Raw genomic sequence first — 17,703 nt, 5'->3', positions numbered from 1 at the left:
GTCTGAAAAGGACACAAACAACTGATCTGTTTTCCGTGTTTGGTGCATCCTATCTAGGTAGAAACGCAATTGCCTGTGAACATCCAATGAATGGAAGATGTATTCCGCTCTGTCTTAGTAATTTGGGAAGAAAACTGAGAGTTCCAATGACTGTTGAAGACAAAAACTAGAACAAACTTTGGGAACAAAGGATGGATTAGGCCTGAGGGATACTCTATCCTTGTGAAAAAACAGGTACGGTGGTTTGACACATAGGGCTTGAAGTTCCGAAACTCTTCTGGCTGATGTAATTGCCACCAAAAAAGCTGTCTTCCAAGAAAGAAATTTCAAGTCACAAGTTGCTGCCGGTTCGAAGGGGGAAGAGGTCAAGGCACCTAATATGAAATTAAGATCCCACGGTGGAGCGGGATGAGAAATCGGAGGTCATAGCAGCCCAGCACCTTTCATGAAGGCTTTACACAACTTATTGCTCATCAAAGGTGGGTCTATACTTTCATGAAAATTAGAAATAGCTGCCAATTGAACCTTAATGGTAGAGACTGAAGAACCTTGATTGAATAAGGAAGCTAAAAATTTCAAAACTTCTGACACCGGGGCAGTAATGGGATCTAACCCCCGGAGTTGGGCCCAAATGGCGAATCTCTTCCATTTGCTGTTATACATTTTTTTAGTCGAATTCTTGTGGGCCGAGGACAAGATATGTATGACTTCCGAGTCCAAAACCTGGTTCCTGACTATGGTCGGAAGTGGAGGAGCCAAGCTATTAACCTCAAAGAGTGAAGGGAGTGATGAAGCTGACCCGACTGGTGGATCAAGAGGTCTGGAACCTGGTCCAAGAACCATGGACCGTCCAGTGCGCATTTCCGAAGAAAAGGCAGCCAGACTTGACGAAGCCAGTATGGGGCAACTAAAATCATCTTGCACTGCAAGTGAATCGCCTTCTGGATCACCCTGGGAAGAAGGGGAACCGGTGGAAAGGCATACAGTAGGCCGGTGGGCCAAGCTTGGACTAGGGCGTCCTTGGGAATCCCCCCCGGTACTGGGGTGAGAGAGAAGAACTGTAGACATTTCGTGTTGAGAGGAGTTGCAAAGAGGTCGCAACAAGGAGTTCCCCATCTTCTGAAGATCTGAGTTGCCACTCTGTCATTCAGAGACCACTCGTGCGGGGAGAGAATAGTTCTGCTCAGTCTGTCGGCTATCACATTGGATCTCCCCAGAATGTGTGTTGCTACCAAGAAACGGTTGGTTGCAACAGCCCAATCCCATACTTTCATGGCCTCTCTGCAAAGGGGGTAGGACCTGGTCCCTCCCTGCTTGTTCAGGTACCAGACTACTGACATGTTGTCGGACTGAACGGCAATCATGCCCTGGGGGAGGTAACTGTGTAGTGCTTGTAGCGATAGAGGCACCGCCCTCATTTCCAGTATGTTGAAGTGGAGGGAACTCTCGTCGGGTTGCCACTTGCCTTGGACTGACCTGCCCAGGTAATGTCCCCCCCCCACCCCGTCTGGGAGGCATCTGTAGTCAAAGTGGCCACTGGTGGTGGAGGAACGAAGGGTCGCCCCTGATCCAGGTTGGAGGAAGGAAGCCACTAACGGAGGTCCTGTTTGCACATCTCCATGATCATAATGAGGTGACTGAGAGGGAGATCCTGATATGACCACTGGACTGACAGGAGCCACTGGAGAATCCTCATATGCAATCTTGCTAAGGGAACTAGGAGAACGGTAGCCGACATGGAACCCAACAGTTGTAGGACCATCCTGGCTGGGGCTCGGCGTTTGAAGAGCAATGCTCGGACTTGAGATTGTAATATTTCTATCCTCTCTGTAGGAAGATAGACCCGCATTTGCTTTGAGTCTATCTCTACTCCGATAAATCATATGCGCTGAGATGGCAGCAACACAGACTTTTCCCAATTGAAGGTGATTCCTAGGGAGTTGCCTAGAGATATAGTGGCTGCTAGGTTCTGTAAGAGTAGACGCCTGGAAGTGGCAGTTAGGAGCCAGTCGTCTAGGTATGGAAACACCTGGAATCCTAGACTTCTCAGGTGAGCAGTCACCACCGCCAAACATTTGGTGAACACCCTGGGGGCTGTGGTGAGACCAAAGGGCAGTGCGTGGAACTGGAAATGACTGTCTCCCAGGCTGAAGCGCAAGTGTCTCCTGGATGCCTGATCTATTAGGATATGATAATAGGCGTCCTTGAGATCTATGGAGCACATCCAAACACCTTTCTCCAGCAGCGGGAGAATGGATTGTAAGGTGACCATCCGGATCTTGGACTTCTTGACAGAACAGTTGAGTTTGCTGAGATCCAAGATGGGCCTCATGTCCCCGGTCTTTTTTGGCACCAAAAAGAATCTTGAGTAAGTCCCTAATCCGGTCTGGTATTCGGGGACCAGTTGGATGACTACTTTTTGAAGCAGCTTTGAAATTTGAATGGCTGCGAGATCCCGTTGACTGGGTGGTGGGTCTGGGATTTTCCGGGATGGTGGGGGGGGCTGAGAAAAGGGGATGTTGTAACCTCCGGCAATGATCCAGAGCACCCATCGGTCCTGAGTGATATTCTCCCAGGCCTTTAGGTGCCTCGAAAAATGACCCCCGACTGGCTCCGGAGTGGCGTAGTCGGGCAATCCTTCAGGGATGCTGGAAGGTTGAGGAGCCACGAAAGGACTCACGGTCTCCAGTGTTGCGGAGGCCTCTGCCGCCTCTGGGACGGCGTCTTCCTGAAAAATTTCCCCCTCCTCTGCCTCTAGAAGGGGGATCATCCTGCTGTGAGGGGTAAGTCTTCTGAGATTTGCGGAACCACATTTTCCCCCCTCTTCTAGCCTTGGGATAAGGCCGGAAGGGAGTGGAAAACCGTGCCCCTACGGCAGTCAAAGTCTTACCCTCTTGTTCACAGCGGGTCAAGGTGTCCTTTACCTTGGGTCCAAACAAGGAGGACCCATCAAAGGGAGCGTCGGCAAAGGAAGACTTGAAGGCCTCGCAAAATGACACAGGCGGAGCCAGGCTGGTCTCCGTAGAGCAACACCTGTATCCGCCGCTCTACTCGCCCCTTCGGCCGCATATGAAATGAGCCTCGTGGACGAGTTCGATATTGATGATAGAGTAGCCAACTGAGAGCTAACCGTCTGGGCCAACTGCTCAGGTAGGTTACCAGAGAGGGTATCTGAAAGTTCCTTGACCAGATCCCTCTGAAGTCTGGTGAAGTGCGTAAGGTAATTCAGAGACCTTAAGGTAAAGGCTGCCGATCCATACTCCTGGACTCTTTATTAGAAGGGTGGATGGACGTCGAAGCCTCTGCCACATCTTGCTGGGTAGCAGATGCCACCACCAGGGCATCTACGGCCACACCTTTAGATAAGAATTCCTTTTCTGGGGGGGCTGACAGAAATTTATTTGGGCGAGCTGGCACCGGTTCCACAGAATCCGGGTGCTCCCACGCCCTTCGAGAGATCAAATCCAGGAGCTCATTGAAGGGCGGAGACACCCAGGAGGCGGAAGGCTGAGCCCCGAAGGCCTTGAGGAATACCGACTCCTCAGCGGAAGGGGGTTTGGACTGCCAGTCGCCTCATTGCTTGAGGATTTCTAAGATGTCCACAAAGGAGACATCATCCGAGGATGACTTGGGGGACCCCTCCGCATCATCAAGGTCGATGTCCGAGGTGAGAGACTCATCAGGCGAGTCGACGTGCTTCCTCTTACACTGTCTCTTCCTGGGAGGTTCCTCCGAAGAAGCCTCGGAAGGACCCCCAGGAAGGGAGGAATCCCCAATGAGGGTGACCTCAGGCACCAGGGCTCCGCTGTCGTGAGACAGGGGGACAACAAAGGAACAAGTCTCCATGCCAAGGGAAGGTGCCGGAGAGATGGTGGAGGTAGCCAAGGAAGATTTGGCTAAAGCACTCCTCATGGCCCTGAAGGCCGGACCCCCCCCCCCGAGTCCTGGGAAGGTCCGGCCCCCGAGGCCACAACAGTAGAAGGCACTCCCGCAGCCAACGCACCGAGAGGGAGGCTCGGAACCGAAAGCATTGGACCCGAAGTGTCACCACCGGGGCCGACCGAGGAGGTCCGTGTACCGAACTCCGACCCGAAGGTCGGGGTTGGAGTAAGGGTCGGGGCCGACCAGAGAACCTCCACTGGCTCCACCAGCACCGACTCCAACGGTGCCGAGGCTGTTGGAGGAGGAACCAATACAACAGGGTGGACAATCGGCTCCGGAGCCGACTGGGCTGGAACCGAGACTAACTTTTGGAAAACTGGAGACTGGAACAGCCTTTGAAGCACCCTGTCTATATCCGAATCGGACATCCTCGAGGACCGAGAAGAGACCGAGCGGGCCCGAGTTGACTTCTCTGCCGGTTCCGAACTAGGGGACCGGCTCCGAATAGTCTCAAGTAATATCGGCGCCGAGGGAGATTCCAACAGCACAGTAATTTCCCTCGGAGCCGACGGGGACTTCGGCGCCGAGGTAGAAGAGTCTGAGCGACCTTTCTCGGCTCCGAAACCAATGGAGCCGGAGAAGGTGACCCGCCTCTCGATGCTCGAGCGCTCGGCTCCAAAGACAGAGGAGTCGAGGCTGGAGGCATCGAGGCAGACCGTTCCGACCTCAGCTCCGAAGTCCGTGGAGCCGACGGAGAAGTCTGCCTTGATTTCTTTGCTGTCGGCTCCGACGGACTGGTCGGAGCTGAAGACTTCTTCTTCCTGGAAGGAGAGGGGGAAGAAGATAAAGCCTCCTCAAAAGAAGGGGAGATAAGCCCCTTCAATATCAATTTGTTTTTCTTCTCTTGGAGGACACGAGAAGAAAAAGTGTGGCATACACTGCACGACTCTTGAAGGTGCTTAGGGCCTAAGCAATACACACATAGAGAGTGATCATCTGTGATTGACATCTTGTACCCACACTTAGTACATTTTTTAAACCCCGAAGGCCTATGTTCCTTCGACATCACTACAAATACACACAACCAAAAATCAGAAACACTACCACACAGAGATGCCAAATCCCTCTAATTTAAACAGGATAGGCTAAACTGTAACACAGCTCAGAGAGCGTGAGGGCAAGGCCCCTCTAATTAAAATGGAACCTTGACGTTTAATAGGAACAAATACCAGAAACAAAATTTTTGTGACAAAAAATTCTTGAAATAGAGCGCGAGGAAATCCCTGATTTAAGCGGGAACCTAACGCTAACAACAAATTCCACACAAACTTCAAACTCACACAAACTCCTCAAAAAGCGTATAGTAGCTGTTAAAATAGCTTTTGGTTGAAAAATTAGCAAAATTCTGACAGAAAATGAGTCAGTAAAGAGTACTTAGCCCAGCAAAGTCGAGACCACGTCTATTGCTGTCAAGCGGCAAACGAGATCTGGGGAAGTAGTGGTGGTGCATCCTGGGATGTAACATAGCTCAGCCAATTAGAGACTTCGCTCTATAGTATAGCGTGCCGAGTCAGAGACGAGGATCGGCTCCGAACCCATCAGTACAGAATGTAGGCGAGATAGGATCACATAACATCCTTTTGTTCACTTCACCTTTTAAGTGGATTTAAGTAATATTCTAAAGACATGCTTCTGGAGCATTTCTCCCCAGGCTTCCGCTGAAAACAGGATCTGTGGAACCTAATCGGACTTTCCCAGTTAACAAATGTTAAATAAATAAAATAAAAAAAATAATAATAAATAAATAAATAAAATAAATTTAAAAACTGTTCGCAATTTTGCTCTTGTACCCCACCCCCTCATTATCTTTGGCATCATCCAGAATTCGTGAACAAACAAGTTGAGAGGTATGCTGTTGAAATCAAGTTAAGCAGTCATTAATTTCGAAGGACTACTGGGATTTTTCTAGAGCAAGCTGGAGTATTTTACTGTGTGTGTCCATATCTATCAAATCATGGTCAGACATCAAAGATGTACACATGGCTGTAACTAATGGGTACACACATATTCTGCGTGTAAAAGTGACTTAATACTGCTGTTGTTTGATCTTATTTATTTAACATTTGCTATCTGGGTAAGTGAACTGATCCAAGGACCATTCTTCAGTCAGAACCCAGGCCAGTGAGGCCAGACAATACAACTAAATATACAACAGAATGCAGAGCTGTTTATAGAGAAATTTGCCTAGGCATTGGCAGTAACATAGATCTTTATACAGCACAGCACTGAATTTTCATTCAAGAACAGATACATTTGAATTTTCACATAGATACAATTCATTACTGACCGACCAAATTAGTTTAATGTTCAATTCCAAAAAAGCATTTCAATGAATATAAGATCTGAATTAGTATTAATTAACTGTATTGTTAAACACTTACTGATCTAGCTTGGTAGTAGCTGCACAGACAGTTGTCTTTGCCGAACTCTAGTGTGAAAACGATCACTGCTATGGCCTGTGATTGTATGTGAGTTTATTGGTGGGGTGCTACAGTGTACTTAAAAGTAACAGATTGGCCATTATTTCTTTTATTTTCTCTCATAGTCAAACATCAGCATTGTACACAATAAGTGTCTATCTTTGGTGGTTTGGGTAGGATGTGTGTGAAAGCTGATCACTCTAAATTAACATAGATACACAGCAAATATTGCCATCTCGTGAGCCTGCATAGCCTGTCTCTGTGTGGGATCTAGCCAGGTGCTCTGGTTTCCACCAAAAACCCAAAAGCCATGATGTAGGTGAACTGTCACTAAACTGCACTACCTATTGATAATCTCCAATTTTTATTCATGGAAAAACAGTATTGACAGGTACCTAATTACTAATTTTGTGTAGCGGTGAAATAAAGAACAGTTAGTAATAATTATCTTTCAAAAATAAGGCATAAAATGCATCACAGAATATCTATACTAACACAACTAAGAACCTAGCAACTACCATACCACTCCACAAGGGGGGAGCCACCACGACCCTGGGAACTACCGCCCCATTAGCCTGACGAGCCTGGTCTGCAAGGCCATGGAATGTATCATCATGGAACTTATAAACAAAGACATTAGTAATCTCCAGACTCTGGACCCCACCCAGTTTGGGTTGTAAAAGGCAGATCATGTCTCCTAAACCTGATAGACTTCTTTGAAGCAGTCACCAAAGCTGCAGACGAGGGTAAGGTGGTTCACACAGCCTATCTAGATCTTGCCAAGGTTTTCGACACCATCCCCCACTCTGGAATTATAGATAAACTCACTAAACTAGGTATAAATCCCTATGTCACAAGATGGGTTGCCAACTGGCTCACTGACAGAACCCACACTGTGAAAGTAGCACACTCCAAATCTGACTTCAGACCAGTGACAAGGGGAGTACCACAGGGTTCAGTCCTGGGTCCCCTCCTGTTATCTACTTCTCTGAAGTACAGGCTAACACAGAAGGTCTTTGCTAACGAAGTTCACAGATGACTGCAAACTAGGATAATAATTGAAACTCCTAACGATGTGGACATCCTACAAAAGGGCCTCACTGAGACAGATGCCTGGTGTCAAAGCCATGGCCTCAAGCTCAATACCAAAAAGTGCATTGTCATCCCCTTTGGTAAAAACTCTGTACCCATGAACTACAACATAGGTGTTAGTATACTTAACACCGGAAGTGTGATAAGAGACCTTGGGACACAGGTGGATAGTAGTCTCTCCTTTGATAATCACATCGCCACAGTAATCAAGAAATCCTTCTACATGGCACACCTCATCACAAAAGTTTCTCATCCAGAAAAAAAAGAGGTCATTGTTCCCCTCTACTCATCACTCATTAGACCCATTATAGAGCACAATGCCCCTTTTGGTATGTACCTCACAAGACATTTACAACAACTGGAAAGGCCGCAGAAATACCTCACAAAGAGGATTACCGGCCTCAAACAGATGCCCTAAGCAGACCTTCTCAAAAAACTCCAGCTTTACTCCGTCTTATAGCGCCTACTCAGAGATGATCTCTGCCTAACATACAAAGCTATGTCAAACCCAGAGTTGTTGGGCATGCTCCACTTAAAGAAATCCTAATCCCTCCGAGCTACATGCTCTAGGGACCTAAACCTTGTCACCACAATAAACAGAACATGCCGGAGGAATAGATTCCTGTCCCTGAGACTTCCTACTCTGGAATAAACTACCTATCTATATCAAACAAAGCTCCTCATTAGCACTCTTCAAGAAAAATCTTGATGATTGGATGGGAAATAGGAAATTCACCCCAGGAATCACTTCTGTGACTCTGCTCGACAGTGGCACAGGAAAATAATTTTCTTGGGTGGCAAAAGCCAGGGTATCTTTTTGGCTGGGCTTGTATAGGCCCCAGGGCTGATTGCCTAGTACCTATCTATGAACCTATACTCTTGGCTGTCTGAATGGATTCTAGCACAAGCTTAGGTGGATGGGTGGGAGGTGTGAGAGGTGGGCTCCATCCTCAGTCTTACTTTGGGATTCATCTAGTCTAAACTTGGTCCTGCTCAAACGTGCACATCATGTGTGAGAGGTGGGGACAGTGTGGTTATATTTTTAAATTTTCCTTTCAATAAAACCTCAGAAGTTTGCACAGAGGGTCATTATAGCTCAATTGTCTAGCAGCAACAACACGGAACACATTATAGTGGTTACTATCTTTTGACGTTTGGTATACATATGATTATCTTTTGGGGGTGGAAATAAGTAATTTTGTGTATTGATGGCCTTAAGTCATAATGTATTATCACTGCCATTTGTTATTTCACCCAATCTAAGAGATGGAAACATGGAAGGTGGTTGCTTTTTGGCAACAGGGGTTAGGAGGCATGCTGAATACATGTACAAACAAAAACAGCCTCAGATATGATTGTAGCCATTTGTTCTTTCATTTTCATCCCAATCTAAAACTAGATGGGTAAACAGAAGGGGACTTTTTTCAGAGAAGGGTTGAAAGGCAGGCACTATTGCCAGATATGATTCATGTATCTTATTTATTGACTTTGGTGTTTCATGTTAAGCAAGGAAAATAATAATAGAAGACATGGTGCACAAAGAGTATGGCCAGTTTAGATAGTCAGTATCGAATACTTTGTAATCAGAAGTATATAGTTAGGAGTTGCTGGATGATAAGAAAGGTAAAAAAAATCATCACGAGTAGGTTGGGCTATGACAAGCTGTACAGAGGATGAAGAGGAGGTATCAGAGTTATGTGAAGTTAAAGGGTGAGATAGCCAAGTAATTCAAAACTCAAAAGGCAGTATCATTCTAGCAGGAGACTTTAATTGCATATTGTCATCATATGATACTAACACAATAGGTGAAAGCAGAATACAGGCATCTGTAAAGGCATTGTTAAAATTTACTGAATTGTTTCATGTTAAAGACGTACATGAATTTTAGACCTGAATTCATTATTTTTTACCCAGTACTCCCATAGACATGGAACACAATCCAGAATTTATGTCTCTAATGACATGACTGATACACTAAACAAAGTCAAAACAATAACTGTCCACTTTCAAATTACCTTTGAGCTGTTTTTGAAATGTAATAATAATGTTAAAATCAGAAGATTACCAGCATATATAAAATAGTTATGCACTCACCATAGCGTTCTATCTGTGTTGTCAGTTTTCATTTTATCCTCACATATAGGTTCGGATGCCATCCCTTGTATCCAACTCGGCCATTGCAATAGTTCATGGCAACCAAAAAGCTCTCGAGAACTCTACCCACAATGCCTCTCTCCTAATCACCTCAGATCTCGTTTGGTGCTTTGTGAAGACGTGGTCCTTCCATTGGCTCTTGGGCAGTTAAGTAAATATTTAGCTTTTTTACCAAATCTTGTTTCTTTCCTGACTCGGCTTTAACTTAAAAACTAATTATCTATACTTCCTCTTATAATTTAACTAGCTTTTGTTTAACTTTCCATCTTCTACTGAGGTACTTCTTGACTACCATCATTAGTAGTCCTTTCTACATTCCCCTTTTTGGGATTGCCTCATTTTTTCCCTTCTCCCAGTACTGTGGTGTATATATATATATATATATATATATATATATATATATATATATATATATATATATATATATATATATATATATTTCTGCCTGGTAGTCTGACAGTTAGTATGGCAAAAAATGGATATGCCTGATGGCTTCAAAAAGTGTTCCAAATGCAGCCACAAGATTCCTTTAAGTGACTTGCATAATTTGTGTGTCTATTGTTTGGGCCCATTTCACTTACAGGAGTGTGACATTTGCAAGGTGTTCAACCACCAGGCCCTCACTGAATGTTGGAATAATCTCGTTCTCAAGGGTATGTTGCCTTCTTCTTTTGGGGAGGCCATTTCTGGCTATGACAAAAAACAAAAAGAGACACGCTTCCAAATCTGAACAATCAAGCCCAGCTTCCTTCCTGCCCTCTAGAGGTTTGGACAAGGCAAGGAAAAGGCCTTCTTCTGCTCCAAAGTTGCTGTTGGAGCATTCTCCAAAGGTGGCTAAACTGTTGGATCCTAAAACACTCTTGGATATATGAGGATAAAATGAAAATCGACAAAATTAGATAACTTGTTTAAAAGAATTTAAGAACTTTTTTTATTAAATAAATCCTTTACTTTGTAAAAGTTAATAATATAGAAAGTACTTCAGAAATGTATTTATGGTATCAAAAGCATGCCTTTTTGGCAGAGTCACTAATTGGTTGTAAAATAAAAAAGAGACAAAGAATTACATGAAATAGAATAAAAACTTGATAAGTTAAAATTAGAGAATCAGACAAAAATAATACAGAGGAGATTAATAAGCTAAACAACAAATACTCGGAAATCTTAAACCATAAAACTAAAAATCAACCTTGAGAAGTTTAAGATGATTAACTTGTCTATTAAATCAAAATCTATGTGCAATTTAGCCACAAAAACAAAATTACTCAGTAAGTCCAATCATATAAAAGAAGTCTACTCGCATAGGAAAAAAAGAAAAGCAACAGAAATAGAAGATATTCTAAAGGAAATCAGAGATTCTTATAATAAAATCAATCAAAATAATATATTAATAGATCCAGAAGAAATAATTAAAATGATTATTAAAAAATGAACTTCAAACTCAAATTTCTAAAGTGAAACATAATAAAATATTAGGTAATGATGGGATTGCATCTGAACTTTATGAGATATTACCCAAAGAAGCCCTAAGCATATTACACAAGGTTTTTTTCTATAGTCAAGGACCAATCTAAAGTTTCTCCTTCCTGGAGATTACACCCTTATCTCTCCAATTTTAAAAACTGACAAAGATCCTACTGAATGCTCTTCATACACACAAATTTCACTTTTAAATGTAGATTATAAATTGTTCATGGCAATTCATGCTAATAGATTAAAATATATTCTACCCTCCATAAATGATGAAGATAAAACTTTCTTTATCTTAAAGAGAAATACTTATGGTAATATTAAAAGAATAATCACAATAACTGTCTATGCAAATAAAACAAAAGAGAACTTTACATTAATGAGTGTTCATATTAATAGTGCTTTCGACTTAAAAAACTGGAAATATCTCTTGCTGGTTTTAGAAGAATATAATTTCTCAAGTAACTTCACACATCTTATTAATCTTCTGTATAATGATTGTTTTGCATATGTTACAATAGCTACTTTTACTTCTGATTCTATACAAATTTTGAAAGGATCCAAACAAGGATGTCCTCTTTCACCTCTGCTTTTTACCATAATTATGGAACCATTTGGTAATTTTCTCAGATCAAATGTAGCTATAAAAGGTATTGAATAAATGAGAATTTAAATTCTAAAATTCAACGGTTTGCTGATGACATCCTACTGATATTAAAGGACAATGATAATTCTCTATCTGCAGTTTTCTTAGCAATGGATGTATTTCAAAGAAAACCTGGTTTAACATTTAACAATGACAAAACAAAAATCCTATCTATAAATACAAACATGAAAAGAATCAAAAATAAATTCATTAAATATATATTGTCAAAGAGAAAACAAATTATTTGGGACTAATTATAGCAGATAACATTAAGATATCATCTTCTTTCAGATTTCCCCAGTTAGGGGTTGCCAAAGCGGATAACCTGTCTGCTCATGATTGGCAGTGGAGTTTTACGGTGTTGAGTTGCCAGCCCGGCACCCAACCTTCCACACATACATACACACTCACGCCTAAGGCCAATTTAGAGTGTCCAATCTACCTACAGCATGTCTTTTGGATGTAGGAGGAAACCGGAGCACCCAGAGGAAACCCATGCGACCACAGGGAGGACATGCAGACTCCGCACAGAAGGCACCCCAGCAGAGGATCGAACCGGAGAACCTCTTGCTGTGAGGATGCAACGCTAACCGCTGCAGCACTGTGGCCACCCACAACATTAAAGATATAACAAATTATAATTATGCTAACAGTATAAACAATATAAAGAATCTAATAGACAAATGGAATAACTTTTTCTTCACGATGGAAGAGAGGTTATCTATAACAAAAATTATTATTTTACCTTATATTATACAATCACTAACATTACTCCCCACTAAAAGTTGCATTAAAGAACTTAACACTTTAATTTTGCGATTTCTCTTGTATCCCAATAAACCAAGAACTGCTTTAAACCATCATATGACAAACTGGGCAGAAGGAGGGATAGGGCTAATATTCATTATCATCAATTATAAAAACAATATATCTTTGGATTAATAACACTTGCACAGCTAGGTGGAGAGAGTTTTTAGGAAATATTTTTATAATCTCTAAATATAATAGATATTCTAATAATTATAGTTTAATAATTATCTCATACTAAATAATAGTCTACAGTGGTTATTAAAGGATTACCTTATAGGAAAAAGTCACCAAACAAGTGACTTCATTTCTACTATATTAAACACTTTTAAAAAAAAATTATGTATAGAAATCTGGCATACTAACCATGGACCTTCATTATACTACCTGTATTACCTGTGGCATATACCCGAAATAACATCTCCCCCTCAAAATTAGAAACAATGATCACATTTAAAGAGAAAAATCTGCTATATTGGTTTAAATTAATGAAAGATGAAAAGCTACATTCTGCTGATTATATTAAGAACAAATATAATTTAGATAAATACATGTGGCTAGATATATAATCCTGTAGACAACATTTAGAAGGGGAAACTAAGTTAATGCCACCAAGGATAAAAGATCATATCCAAAAAATAATTGAATATCTTAATATTCTTAATGCACCAAAACACATTGGGACAGGGTCTCATCTAAATTATATAGAGTTGTGAGGACAGAAACAAAAAGTTACTATGACAATTACTGGAACTTTGTTGTGACTTTCGGCTTTTCCCGGTTAGGGGTCGCCACAGCGGAACTCCGGTCCGCTAATGATTGGCAGTTGATTTTTACGTACCGAGTTGCCAGCCCTGATGCACAACCTTCAATGAAGGTACACCCATTCACGCATGTCTCCACGTAGAAAACACTCTAACTGAGAGTCGAACCGGACAGCGTCTTACTGTGAGGCGACAACGCTACTGCAGCACCACCACCGCATGACAACTACTGGAACTATTTTACTCAAATTAATAATAGACTTCAGAGTGAAGAAAATAAAAAAAAAATATTCTAATATCTTCTAAACATACAACTTCATCTCTTAGATGGAATCTCTTTACTTGGAAATTTTTGCATATATCTTTCTTTACACCACATTAAATTGAATGAATGTTCAAGCAGAAACAAGTTTGTTGGAGATGTAAAAGAGAACTTAAAGTGTATTGGCAATGCATGTTTTTTGACTGTACTTTCTTAACACCTTATTGGAATAACATTAATCTTTTTTAAGGCTTTTTTGGAGATAAATTTGTTTTATCTAACTCACTAATCCTTTTTAACACTTTTTCCTATATGTGTTAAAAAATGAAATATCGTATTTATTTTGTGGTCTATACTATCTGTAGTGAGAAAGGTTATAACACAGAATTGGAAGAATGAATCTACACCCTCCCCTAAAGAATTTATAAATACTGCAACTGAAGTCTGTCACTTGGAAATCATTACAATTAAGTCAACAACAACCAGGATTACCTCTTGCTACAATGCATGGATAAAACTTAGAGAGATCTGCTTGACAAGCAAAAATAACTGCATTTTAGATTTAATGTAATGTATTATAAATTGAATCACTTGATAGTTAATGGACACTCTTGTAAATACTTTTTTCTTTTGTGTGCGACATTTAGTTGAAAATTTTTCATTTATTATGTTCACAGATGTCTGAATGTAAACATTGTTGTGATTATTTTGCACATTGAAAATCCAAAAAAAAATTAAAAAAAGAGGGTGAGATAGGATTAAGAAGGGGGTAAGTTACAGTAGAAAAGATGTGAAACTAAGGTAGTATGATAAAGGAAGATGTGGGTGAGAGTAGTGAAAGAAAGTTGGAGGGAAAGTAGAGGGTAAAATAACATAAGGGGATGAGTTAGGGTCAAAAAGGAGAAGAGAAAGATAAGCTAGGTGCAGAGGGGTGTTAGGTGTGAGGTACTGTGAAAGAGGAGATATTTGTGAAGAAGAGATAGGAAGGAAAGGGAGACACTTGTGAAGGAAAATGAGGAGAATAGGGCTGGAGGTAAGGAAAGGTTTTGTGAGAGAAGAACAAATTTAGTGTTTATCCTGGGTAAAAAACACAAACGGATCCAGGAAATTATGTAGGTGTTGCTTTAGGGCCTGTTTAATTTTTTGTCATAATATGAGTATAAAGAGTTTCCTATAGAGTTGTTAGATTTGGTGACACTGATTAAGGATTTTTTGGCTGAGTGGAGATCTCTGTGTGGAGAGCAGAACTTGAAAAATTATTTAGAGAGGGGCAATTCTCTGGTTTGTGTACAAGTTTGTGAGCTATGACTTAACAGATTGTAGGTTAGATATTTAGATCTAGTCAGTATAGATGTTTTAGTGCCTGGCAGTGGTGGGATCTATGTGGAGGGTTTGCAGTGAATTTTGCAATGTTATTGTAGCAAGATACAGGTTTATTTTAAGGGTAATATAGAGATTTGTAAGAACTGGGAATACATAAATAAGAGTTGGGAGGAGGTATGATGACATTATAGTCCTCCTAGAAGAGTCAATGAGGAAAGGTTTATCACAGTAGAGGATACCATGTGTTTTTTTTTTTTATGACTATGGAAATGTGTTGGTGGTATTTTAGGTTGTCATCTATAATGAAACCAAAAAGTTTTGTTTGTGTTACCTTTGGGGATCTTTGCAAGTATTTGCCTGTGCAGTTTATGATGAACTACTGTTGCCAGTTTTGATCATTAGGTCCTAGATGCAACGAAATGAACAAGAGTAGGCAGGCCATAAATGTCACGTGGTAGGAAGTAGAATAAGGAAAAGCACGAGATAGTGAGAGGTACATTATGGAAAGGTATGAGGAAGTTTTATTCCACAGAGAGGGTGCATGTGATCTGGAATGCATTAAGAAGGAACTGTGTCTGCATAAATATTTGTAGTTTTTGGAGTCTGTGTTTTATTACTTCATTAGCAAACTAAAATAATTGGTGGCTAGATACAGTTTTGGCCTTTGTGTTCTTCTTTGTTTATTACTTTGGTCAGTTTTTTTGTTCCCTACATCTGAACATCAGCTGACACCAGGACCCCTTGCCATCTGCTCAGTCTACCAAACCTCCTTGTGTTCTTCCAGACTACTTCTGACCCATGTTTGGGTCTAAGAGATCAACGCATGTGAGGCAATGCCATACCACCAAGTGTTTTTACTTTAATCCCCCCCCCCCCCCCCCATTCATGCTGGAAAGCTCAATTCTGTCAGATCCAAGTTTCTAGGCTTTTAAGACATGAAAGGATGATTGCCAAGACAAGTTTAGATTATTCTGAATTATAATACAGAATTCATGCAAAAACTTTGAATATGTTGATTATCATCAGTCTCAATATTTCTAAAACATCATGACTGTGTGTACATTTTCAGTATCACTTACATTTCATTAAGTATTTATATTTGTTTCTTTTTAATGGTCTGTCAAAAATGTCCAGTTAAGTAAGGATGTATGTAAATCACTAGAGAAGTCACACTTCAGGTGCAAGGTGTGAACGACATACCATAGGATGTGTTACAAAGTATCCCACCCTGCATAATAATGCCAGATGAACTTGTTATATGCAATCTGCACTGCATTAAGTGTTACTTATTCTTGCATTTGCACTGTTTACAGCACTGGCCAGAGAGGCACACAATGTGTAGGCACCACCTAACAACTCTGTAGTTTTTAACTTACCAACCCAGTTTGAATTAAAATGTTTACTACAATGAACCTTTGGGGATTTGACATTCAGTGTATAGAATAAATTAGGCAAATTGCACTGAAAGTATAACAAATTGGCATGCATTTATAATTATCATCTGTGATCCTTTGTCTCACCCTTGTCCATATTTGGTGGATTTCAGAAATGGTGGTTCAAGTGACATTTTATGGTTGAAATGTTCTGAAGTGGTAATTCTGTTATTACTGGTTAGTACATTTCATTTCTTGCTGGAAAATGTTCAAGATTAATCAAATATTAAGGCAAATACTCAAAAAATGCTACTTTGTTTAGTTATTTATTGCATTTGCTGACTGGAGTAGTGTACTGATCAATAATGAGGAATTTTAGTCTCAGCCCTGGAGTATACAGATAATACATACATACACACACACACACACACACACACACACACACACACACAATAATACAAATTTATGAAAAGCAGATTTTGTACAGGATTTGTAAAAATACAGATACACAAATGACAAACATACAGCGTACAGTAATGGGTGGTTGCATTGCTCATGTATATACATAACTGTAACACAGAGAGAGAATAGGAGTTAAAGGTGGAAAGAGAGGTGGAGAAAGGTAGTTGATTTAAGTAAAACTATGAATAATAGCTATTAACTATAAAATAAAAAGAAAATCAGGTAGGTGAATATGGCCAGGTCAAAAAGAACAAGGGGAGGCACTCCACACCCTTTGCCCAAAGCATCTTCTTCTCCCCCTATGCCAGATTCAAATGGAATCTGAGCCAATATTTGAATTTAGGTAATTTGTGTCATGTTTGGGACTTTATCTTTCTATGCCAATAGAGCTGGTGGCAAGTAGATAATTTGGGCAGGGGTCAGACACATAAAAACTTAATTTGCTAATGTTCTCTTGCTGAAGTCTGCTTTGTCCCCCACCGAAACACATGACAGTGTTTTCTTTTACTCAAACAAATGTCTTAGTTTCTTGCATTCAGTAGAACATGACTACCTGGAAGACACAGTTCAGCTTCGGCAAGGGCAGATCATGCCTCCTGAACCTGGTGGATTTCTTTGAGACAGTTACTCAGGCTATAGATAAGGGAAAGGAGGTACACACGGCTTACTTTGACCTTGCTAAAGCATTTGACACCATTCCCCATTCAGGTATTATTGATAAGCTCACCAGCCTGGGCATAAACCCTTACGTCACAAGATGGATCGCAAACTGGCTCTCAGACAGATCCCATAAAGTAAGAGTAGCAGGATCTATGTCCGAATCCAGACCAGTAACGAGTGGTATGCCTCAGGGCTCTGTCCTGGGGCCCCTCCTGTTTGGCATATACTTCTCAGAAGTGCAGGCAAGCACGGAAGGGCTGTGGCTGACTAAGTTTGTGGACGACTGCAAACTGGGTGCTATAATAGAGTCTCTGGCCGACATGGGCTT

At 41.2% G+C, this 17,703-nt stretch overlaps 1 protein-coding gene across 1 annotated transcript in view; it reads right to left on the bottom strand.

Annotated features, from left to right (window-relative positions):
• The window catches only part of LOC122791459 (cytosolic carboxypeptidase 2-like), a 783,816-nt gene that overhangs the window by 230,820 nt on the left and 535,293 nt on the right, over positions 1-17,703 (bottom strand). The gene's annotated exons all lie outside the window — the stretch shown is intronic.

Source organism: Protopterus annectens, chromosome 17.part0, assembly GCF_019279795.1.
Source record: "Protopterus annectens isolate FY-2018-M chromosome 17.part0, PAN1.0, whole genome shotgun sequence".
Classification (NCBI taxonomy): domain Eukaryota; kingdom Metazoa; phylum Chordata; order Ceratodontiformes; family Protopteridae; genus Protopterus; species Protopterus annectens.
The sequence above is the reverse complement of the archived record's forward strand: the minus strand, read 5'-3'. Positions and strand labels throughout refer to the sequence as shown.